Here is an 8,176-nt window from a genome sequence, read left to right on the forward strand (position 1 = left end):
CAAAAGTTTTATCCTATGCATCTAGTACATCGTGATCGGAATTATATTTATAATATTTGGCCTCGTGATAGAGAAAGCATCGCTCAAGCTTGGGGGAGGCTTAAATCAATGTTATATTCATGCCCCAACCATGAGCTCTCGAGAGAAATTATCATTCAGAACTTCTATGCTCGGCTTTCTCATGATGATCGCACCATGCATTACACTTCTTGTACCGGTTCTTTTATGAAGAGAGATATTGACTTCAAATGGAATTTATTCGAAAGAATTAAATGCAACTCTGAAGACTGGGAGCTTGATGAAGGTAAGGAGTCAGGTATGAATTTCAAGTTTGATTGCGTTAAATCCTTTGTCGAAACAAATACTTTTTGTGATTTTAGCGCTAAATTTGGACTTGACTCTGAGATAGTAGCTTCATTGTTTGAATCATTTGCTTCTCATATTGATCTCCCTAAAGATAAGTGGTTTAAATATCATCCTCCCTTAGAAGTCAATGTAGTTAAACCCAATCCAGTTGAAGAGAAAGTCATTGCCTATAATGATTCTATTGTTCCCAATGCTTACATTGAGAAACCACCTTTCCCTGTTAGGATAAAGGATCATTCTAAAGCTTCAACTGTGATACGTAGGGGCCGCATTAGAACACCTACACCCCTGAGCAAATTAGAGTTGAACCTAGCATTGCTATTATCAAAGATCTCCTGTCCGACAATGTTGATGGCCATGATATTCACTTCTGTGAAGATGCTGTTAGAATTGCTGAACCACATGCTAGAGACAAACATAGGCCTATTGTTGGCACGCCTGTTGTTTCTGTTAAGATAGGAGATCATTGTTATCATGGTTTATGTGACGTGGGTGCTAGTGTTAGTGCAATACCTCAATCCTTATATGATGAAATTAAAGACGAGATTGCACCTGTTGAGATGGAACCTATTAATGTCACTATTCAGCTTGCCAATAGAGATACTATTTGCCCTGTGGGAATTGTTAGGGATGTTGAAGTCTTGTGTGGTAAAACGAAGTATCCTGCTGATTCCTCGTTCTTGCTACCACACAAGATAGCTTTTGTCCCATCATATTTGGCACACCCTTCCTCAATACTGTCAATGCTCATATTGACTGTGAGAAGCAAACTGTCACCGTTGGCTTTGAAGGTGTGTCACATGAGTTCAATTTCTCCAAGTTTGGTAGACAACCTAATGAAAAAGAGTTGCCTAGTAAGGATGAAATTATTGACCTAGCTTCTATTGCCGTGCCTCCTACTGATCCCTTAGAGCAATACTTGCTTTAGCATGAAAATGATATGCATATGGATGAAAGGGATGAGATAGATAGAGTTGGCTTAGAACAATATCCTATTCTTAAGAATAACTTGCCTATTGAACTGCTTGGAGATCTACCCCCACCAAAGGGTGATCGTGTGTTCGAGCTTAAACAGTTTCCTGATACTCTTAAGTATGTTTATCTCGATGAAAAAGAGATATATCCTATTATTATTAGTGCTAGCCTCTGAGAGCATGAAGAAAATAAGTTAGTAAAAACTCCGAGGAAGCACCATGCTCCTATTGGATATACTCTTGATCATCTTAAGGGCATTAGTCCCACTCTATGCCAGCACAAGATTAAAATCTATATTGATTCCAAACCAGTTGCTAATCACCAACGGAGATTAAATCCTAAGATGAAAGAGGTAGTAAGAAAAGAAATACTAAAGCTCCTGGAAGCAGGCATTATCTATCATGTTGCTCATAGTGATTGGGTGAGTCCGGTGCATTGCGTCCCTAAGGAGGGAGGTATTACCGTTGTCCCTAATGTTAAGGATGAATTGATCCCACAGAGGATTATTACTGGCTATTGGATGGTGATCAATTTTAGGAAATTGAATAAAGCCACTAGGAAAGATCATTACCCTTTGCCTTTTATCGACCAAATGCTAGAAAGATTGTCTAAACACACACACTTCTGCTTTCTAGATGGTTATTCTGGTTTCTCCCAAATACCTGTTGCACAATCTGATCAGGAGAAAATCACTTTCACCCGCCCTTTCGGTACCTTTGCTTATAGACGTATGCCTTTTATCTTATGTAATGCACCTGCCACCTTTCAAAGATGCATGATGGCTATATTCTCTGACTTTTGTGAAAAGATTGTTGAGGTTTTCATGGATGAATTCTCCGTTTACGGGTCTTCTTTTGATGATTGCCTCAGAACCCTTGATCGAGTCTTGTTGAGATGTAAAGATACCAATCTTGTCTTGAATTGGGAGAAGTGTCACTTTATGGTTAATGAAGGCATCGTCTTAGGACATAAAATTTCTGAAAGAGGTATTGAAGTCGATAAGGCTAAGGTTGACGCGATCGAGAAAATGCCATGCTCCACAGATATCAAAGGTATAAGAAGTTTCCTTGGTCATGCTGGTTTCTATAGAAGGTTCATTAAAGACTTCTCTAAGATTTCTAGGCCTCTTACAAATCTCTTGGAAAAGGACATTCCTTTTGTTTTTGACGATGATTGTGTGGAAGCTTTCGAAATACTTAAGAAGGCCTTGATAACTGCGCCTATTGTTCAACCACCTGATTGGAACTTACCTTTTGAAATCATGTGTGATGCTAGTGATTATGTTGTTGGTGTTGTTCTAGGACAAAGAGTTGATAAGAAGTTGAATGTTATTCACTATGCTAGTAAAACTCTAGACAGTGCCCAAAGAAACTATGCCACTACTGAAAAGGAATTTTTAGCAGTCGTGTTTGCATTCGAAAAGTTCAGATCTTACATAGTTGATTCTAAAGTCACTATTCACACTAATCACGGTGCTATTAAGTACCTCATGGCGAAGAAATACGCTAAACCTAGACTTATCATATGGGTTCTCTTGCTACAAGAATTTGATTTGCATGTTGTCGATAGGAAGGGTGCCGAGAACCCAGTAGCAGATAACTTGTCTAGGTTGGAGAATTTTCTTGATGACCCACAACCTATTGATGATAGCTTTCCTGGTGAGAAATTGAATGTCACCAATACTTCACGTAGTGCACCATGGTATGCTAATTATGCAAATTATATCGTTGCCAAATATATACCACCTAGTTTCACTTACCAACAAAAGAAGAAATTCTTCTTTGATTTGAGACATTACTTTTGGGATGATCCTCACCTTTGTAAGGAAGGAGTAGATGGTGTTATTAGACGTTGTGTACCTGAACATGAATAGGGACAGATCCTACAGAAGTGTCACTCCGAGGCCTATGGAGGATATCATGCGGGAGATATAACTGCACACAAGGTATTGCAATCAGGTTTCTATTGGCCCACTCTCTTCAAGGATGCCCGTAAGTTTGTCTTGTCTTGTGACGAATGTCAAAGAATAGGTAATATCGGTAAACGTCAGGAAATGCCTATGAATTATTCACTTGTCATTGAACCATTTGATGTTTGGGGCTTTGATTATATGGGACCTTTTCCAAAATCCATCGGGTATACTCATATCCTAGTTGTTGTTGATTACGTCACTAAGTGGGTAGAAGCTATCCCAACTAGTAGTGCTGATCACAACACTTCTATCAGGATTCTTAAAGAAGTTATTTTCCCTGGATTTGGAGTCCCTAGATATCTAATGACCAACGGTGGTTCACATTTCATTCATGGTTCTCTCCGTAAAACGCTTGCTAAGTACGATGTCAATCATAGAATTGCATCTCCCTATCATCCTCAGTGGAGTGGTCAAGTAGAGCTAAGCAATAGAGAGATTAAACTAATTATGCAAAAGACTATCAATAGGTCTAGAAAGAATTGGTCTAAGAAGCTCGATGATGCACTGTGGGCTTATAGAACTGCTTATAAGAATCCCATGGGCATGTCTCTGTACAAAATGGTTTACGGTAAAACATGTCATTTACCTCTTGAGCTAGAGCATAAGGCTTGTTGGGCAATCAAAGAGCTCAGCTTTGATTTCAAACTTGCTGGTGAGAAGAGGTTATTTGATATTAGCTCGCTTGATGAATGGAGAGCTCAGGCATATGAAAATGCCAAGTTGTTCAAAGAAAAGGTTAAGAGGTGGCATGATAAAAGGATACAAAAATGTGAGTTCAATGTAGGTGATTATGTCTTGCTATATAATTCCCGTTTAAGATTTTTTGCACGCAATCTTCTCTCTAAATGGGAAGGTCCCTACATTGTTGAGGAAGTATATCGTTCCGGTGCCATCAAGATCAACAACACGGAAGGTAATTTTCGGAGAGTGGTAAATGGGCAAAGAATCAAGCATTATATCTTAGGTACTCCCATAAATGTTGAAAGCAATATTATGAATACCATAACTCCGGAGGAGTACATAAGGGATGTTTATCAGTCTGTTTCAGACTCCGAAAACGAAGAGGTATGTGATTCGGTAAGTAAACCGACTCCAAAACTTTTCCAGTAGGAATTTTTCTCCGTTTTGGAATTTTTGAAAAAATAGAAAAATTTAAAGCAATTCGGAAAGCGCACGAGGAGGCGACAAGCCTGCCAGGCGCGGGCCACCCCCTGGCCGCGCTTGGGGGGCTTGTGACCACCTCGTGTGCCTCCCGGACTCCGTTTTCTTGCTGAGTACTCCTTCTGGTCGAAAAAAATCATTATATATTCTCCCGAAAGGTCTGACCCTCGTATCATGCAAATTTCCTCTGATTTTGTTTCGAGCCTATTTTCTGCCGCAGATTTAGGGCAAGATGTCTTCTCAAGATTCAGAGGGGGAGAGCTATGTGGCCGATTACCTTGCTAACCCCAAGGTCTATGGGGACTTGGATCATTATGGTTGGACCACTGATGAGGGAGAAGATTATGGTCCCAAGGGGAAGGAAGGAACAAGTTCCAATGAAGAGGAGGCTCCTCTACCCCCACCCGGAGACACACATGTGGAGTTCAAGAAGTCGAGCCTCCCTGACTCGAGGAAGAAGCCTAAGATTTTGTTTATCCCTTCTCGTCTTTTGCAGGAGAGTAAGCAAGAATTATGCCAATGGGTGTTGAGGCTTGAAGAGGAAATTAATGATCTGAAGGAGCAGAATTTTATGCTCAAGAGGAAATTAAACAAGTTCAAGACCTTCGCAACAACTCCACCACCTTCACCTTCGAAGGAAGACAACTAAGCATGGGTATGGGCAATCCCCTTGGCTTGTGCCAAGCTTGGGGGAGTTGCCCCGGTATCGTATCACCATCACACCTTTTTCCTTTAACTTTTCTTAGTTCGATCCTTTTTGGTTTTATCTTTCTCTAGTAGAATAAAATCCTTAGTGTTTTAGGCTTGAATTTTGCTTTGTGTCACCCCCGATGTATTCGAGCTCGTGAGCCATATAATAAAGAGTGTCTTAGTTAAGGGCCTTGTTTCATGCCATGATCAAGAGAATGATAAAAGAACAAAAGCATGACAGATCATGTAATGATCTTATGGGAAGTGATGGCTTCACATATAAAAGAATGTTGATTGAAACTTGTCGAGGGTAGAAAAACATAGACCTTGGTCATTGTTGCAATTAATAGGAAGTGATAGAGAAGGAGAGGTTCACATATAAATATATCATCTTTGACACCATCTATGACTCTCAACACTCACTAAACTATTGCATGCTTAGAAGTAGATGTTGGACAAGGAAGACAACATAATGAATTATGCTTGCTTGGTTGCGAACAATGATTATATGAGTAGAGATCCCTTAGCATGTGACGATTGCTTCAACCTCATATCAGCCAAAACTTCCGCACTAAGTAGAGATACTGCTTGTGCATCCATAAACCTTCAACCCCAGTTTTGCCATGAGAGTCCACCATACCTACCTATGGATTGAATAAGATCCCTCAAGTAAGTTGTCATCGGTGCAAGCAATAAAAATTGCTCCCTAATATGTATGATCTATTAGTATGTGGAAGATAAGCTTTGTACGAACCTGTGATGAGGAAGACATAAAAGCGATAGACTGCGTAATAAAGTTCTTTATCAGAGGAGGCAATATAAAGTGACGTTCCTTCACACTAAGAGGACACACATACAAACCTCAAAAGCGCATGACAACCTCTGCATCCCTCTGCGAAGGGCCTATCTTGTACCTTTACTTTTGTCCCTGAAAGAGTCATGGTGATCTACACCAATTCCTTATTTCGCCTTTATCTTGGCTAACGTCATATGCTAGGGAAAGATCTTTATTCATATGTAAACTTGGAAGTAAGTATTCATGAACTATTACTGTTGACATCACCCTTGAGGTAAGTGTTGGGTAACGTAGCATAAATTCAAAAACAATTCTACGCATATTCAGATCTTCCTATGGAGAGACCAGCAACGAGAGAGGGGTAAGAGCATCTTCATACCTTTGAAGATCGCTAAGCGGAAGCGTTACTAGAACGCGGTTGATGGAGTCGTACTCGCGGCAATTCAGATCGCGGTGTGATTCCGATCTAGTGCCGAACTACGGCACCTCCGCGTTCAACACACGTGCAGCCTGGTGACGTCTCCCGCACCTTGATCCAGCAAGGAGGAGGGAGAGGTTGGGGATGAACTCGAGCAGCACGACGGCGTGGTGTCGATGGAGAGACGAGGTCTCCCGGCAGGGCTTCGCCAAGCACCGGCAGAGAGGAGGAGGAAGAAGGGCAGGGCTGCGCCGAGAGAGAGAGAAAACCGTGTGCGAAACAACCCCGAAACCTCAACTATATATAGGGGGAGGGGAGGGGGTGCACCACCCCTAGGGTTCCCCCCTAGGTGGTGCGGCAGCCACCAGATGGGAGTGGGGGCGGCGGCCAGGGCAGGGAAAAGGGGCGGGGGCCCTAGGTGGGCCATGGGCCTCCCCTGGGCCTAGGGTTCCCCCTCCCTCCCTCTCTGGTGCGCATGGGCTGGGTGGGGGGCGCACCAGCCCACCTAGGGGCTGGTTCCCTTCCCCACTTGGCCCATCTAGCCTCCCGGGGTCGTTGCCCCCTTTCGGTGGACCCCCGGGGCCACCTCCGGTGGTCCCGGTACGTTACCGGTGACTCCCGAAACACTTCCGTTGTCCGAAACCATCCGTCCTATATATCAATCTTTACCTCCGGACCATTCCGGAGCTCCTCGTGACGTACGGGATCTCATCCGGGACTCCGAACAACTTTCGATAACCTTGTATAACAATTCCCTATAACCCTAGCATCATCGAACCTTAAGTGTGTACACCCTACGGGTTCGGGAGACAGGTAGACATGACCGAGACACCTCTCTGGCCAATAACCATCAGCGGGGTCTGGATACCCATGGTGGCTCCCACTTTCTCCACGATGATCTCATCGCATGAACCACGATGTCAAGGATTCAATCAATCCCATATAGAATTCCCTTTGTCTGTCAGTATAGAACTTGCCCGATATTCGATCGTCGGTATACCTATACCATGTTCAATCTCGTTACCGGTAAGTCTCTTTACTCGTTCCGTAGCACGTCATCGTGTGACTAACTCCTTAGTCACATTGAGCTCATGATGTTGTTCTACCGAGTGGGCCCAGAGATACCTCTCCGTCCCACACGGAGTGACAAATCCCGATCTCGATTCGTGCCAACCCAACAGATACTTTCGGAGGTACCCACAGTGCACCTTTATAGTCACCCAGTTACGTTGTGACGTTTGATACACCCAAAGCACTCCTACGGTATCCGGGAGTTGCACAATCTCACGGTCGAAGGAAAAGACACTTGACATTAGAAAAGCTTTAGCATATGAACAATACGATCTAGTGCTACGCTTATGATTGGGCTTGTCCATCACATCATTCTCCCAATGATGTGATCCCGTTATCAATGACATCTAATGCCCATGACCAGGAAACCATGATCATCTATTGACTAACGAGCTAGCCAACTAGAGGCTTGCTAGGGACACATTGTGATATATTTATTCACACATGTATTACTGTTTCCTGTTAATACAATTATAGCATGAACAATAGATGATTATCATGAACAAGGAAATATGATAATAACCATTTTATTGTTGCCTCTAGGGCATATTTCCAACAGTCTCCCACTTGCACTAGAGTCAATAATCTAGTTACATTGTGATGTATCGAACACCCATAGCATTATGGTGTTGATCATGTTTTGCTCATGGAAGAGGGTTAGTCAACGGGTCTGCAATATTCAGATCCGTGTGTACTTTACAAATATCTATTACTCCACTCTAGACAT

This window comes from Hordeum vulgare, chromosome 2H (genome assembly GCF_904849725.1).
Source record: "Hordeum vulgare subsp. vulgare chromosome 2H, MorexV3_pseudomolecules_assembly, whole genome shotgun sequence".
Taxonomy (NCBI): Eukaryota; Viridiplantae; Streptophyta; class Magnoliopsida; order Poales; family Poaceae; genus Hordeum; species Hordeum vulgare.